The sequence below is a fragment of the Octopus bimaculoides genome, chromosome 23 (assembly GCF_001194135.2).
Source record: "Octopus bimaculoides isolate UCB-OBI-ISO-001 chromosome 23, ASM119413v2, whole genome shotgun sequence".
Taxonomy (NCBI): domain Eukaryota; kingdom Metazoa; phylum Mollusca; class Cephalopoda; order Octopoda; family Octopodidae; genus Octopus; species Octopus bimaculoides.
In genome coordinates, this window is record NC_069003.1 from 6,302,288 (window position 1) to 6,305,032 (window position 2,745).

The following is a 2,745-nucleotide window of genomic DNA, read 5'->3' on the forward strand; positions in this document are numbered from 1 at the left end:
GTAAAAGAATAAAAGAATATACGTATATGTATGTATGTACGTCAGCATGTATGTATGCATACATATATGTCTGTGTATGTATGTATGCATGTGTTTATGCGTGTATGTATTTATGTGCATGTGTGTATATATGCATGTATGTATTCATGCACACAGAGAGAGCAAGAAAGAAGCGGGAGACGAATGCTTGGCAATCATATATAGAAAAGTTTTGTGTGTGTGTGTGAGTGTATATGTGTATTTTTTTTTTTTTAGTTGTTTATATTAAATTTCATTTCACTTTGTTATTATATTGAGATCCTGTACAACTAAATATATATCCTCTACCACAAGCCTTGAGTGATTGGATTTCATGAAAGTTTGAGATCAATTTGATTCCATCAGCAATCAGAATTTGGTCTGGTGTTCTTACAGCCTGTCATTGTGTTGTGGTTTCTCTTGAGAAACTGAATTACTTACAACGCAAAATACACATCGTATAAAGTATTATACGAATCCGAAAGATTTCAATTCAATTTAGTGTTATTTGTGTATAAGTGGAACAAAAATTTAGGCTAAATTTACAAGTATTGCAATATAAATTACATTACAAGGCGGAGAGCTGGCAGAAACATTAGCACGCTAGGCGAAATGCTTAGTGGTATTTGGTCTGTCTTTACGTTCTGAGTTCAAATTCTGCTGAGGTCGACTTTGCCTTTCATCCTTTCGGGGTTGATAAATTAAGTACCAGTTGCGTACTGGGGTCAATTTAATCAACTGCCCTCACTCCCAAAAAATTTCGGGCCTTGTGCCTTTAGTAGAAAAGAATATCTGTGCTCACCAAGGCGGTGAGCTGGCTGAAACGTTAGCACGCCGGGCGAAATGTTTAGCAGTATTTCATCTACCGCTACGTTCTGAGTTCAAATTCCGCCGAGGTCGACTTTGCCTTTCATCCTTTCGGGGTCGATAAATTAAGTACCAGTTATGCACTGGGGTCGATATAATCGACTTAATCAGTTTGTCCCCTCTATGTTTAGCCCCTTGTGGGCAATAAAGAAATAAGAAACATTAGCACGCCAGGCGAAATGCTTAGCGGTATTTCGTCTGTCTTTATGAGGTCGACTTTGCCATTCATCCTTTCAGGCCTTGTGCCTAGAGTAGAAAAGAATATAAATTACATTACGTTTGTCTTTGTATTTCGGTGCACTTTGTCCATGGGTAGGCTTTTCAAAACTGGTTTTGTGGTTGAGAAGCTTGCTTTGCAACTACGCGGTTTCAGGTTCAGTTCCACTGCACGGCACCTTGAGCAAGTGTCTTTTACAAGTTTTGGCATAAAGGCGTTAACCAGTGCCTTGTGAGTGAATTTGATAGATGGAAACTATGTAGAAGCCTGCCGCGTATATCCTCTATCCTTATAAAAAGCAAAGTTTGTTTGTTTGTTTGTATTGTTGACCTCTGAAAACACTAAATAAAATTGATATTTCAGGTTTTTCGCATCATTTAAATTAATTTCACCATTCCACAGATGACTGTGCACACATTTTCTGAAAACGGATTGGAAGTGGAGGGTGGGGACGAATTGGTGGTGAATTCGCTCCAATTTCTAGCAATCCACGTACTATTTCACCGTAATGTCTATATCTCTTATCCGTATAAAAAGCAGTTTGTTTCTGAAAACACTATATATATACACACACACACACACACATACATATATCTGTTGATTCACCAGAAACGTAAAATTACAGGACTCAATAACATATGTAGAGTATTCTTTGATGCAGTATAAAAGAAAGGCTCCGCTTTCCGATCCTCCGAGTCGCTCGTTTCCGATCATCAACTAGTCAACCAAGCCTGGTCTTCTTTTGATTTATACACTGTCAGAATAATTTTTGAAATATGTATGTATGTATATATATATACATATATATGTATGTATGTGTATATGTATATATATACACACACACACACACACCTATCTAACCATCTATATATATATATATATATATATATATATATATATATATATACACACACACAATATTATTACTATTATTATTATTATGTTTAGTGGTACTTCGCCAGTCGCTATGTTCTGAGTTCAAATTCCGCCAAGGTCGACTTTGCCTTTCATCCTTTCGGGGTCGATAAATTATGTACCAGTACTGGATCAATCTAATGGACTGGCCCTCCGCCCCCTCCACATTTCCGGCCTTGTGCCTGTAGTAGAAAGGATTATAACCATCATCATCATTATTTTTATTACTATTATTATTATTGTTATTGTTGTTGTTATTAACATTGTTATTGCTGTTATTATGGTGGTGGTGCAGGTAGTGATGGAAGTGGTGGTGACAGAGATGGTGATGGTGGTGGTAATGGAGGTTGTTATGGTGGTGGTAGTAGTGGTGGAGCATTGTGCATTTGTTTACTTGTCTTTCGAGCGATCCATGTTTTTCATGTTGATTTCATTTAAATCTTACTCCTTATTCACTTTCTTCTTCTTCTTCTTCTTCGCCTTCTACACTCTTCCTTCTCCTCCGCCTCCTCTTCCTTCCCCCTTCTTTCTTTTCTTCTACAACTTCTAACAGGATAGTCAAGAGACCTGACATTTATGTAAAGGCACACACACACACACACACTCGCTCCAATGTATGTTATGAACGTTTATGTATAGTATATATATATATATATATATATATATATATATATATACACACTACCGCCTCAATACAATCTAATTTATACACACTCATGTCCATAAGT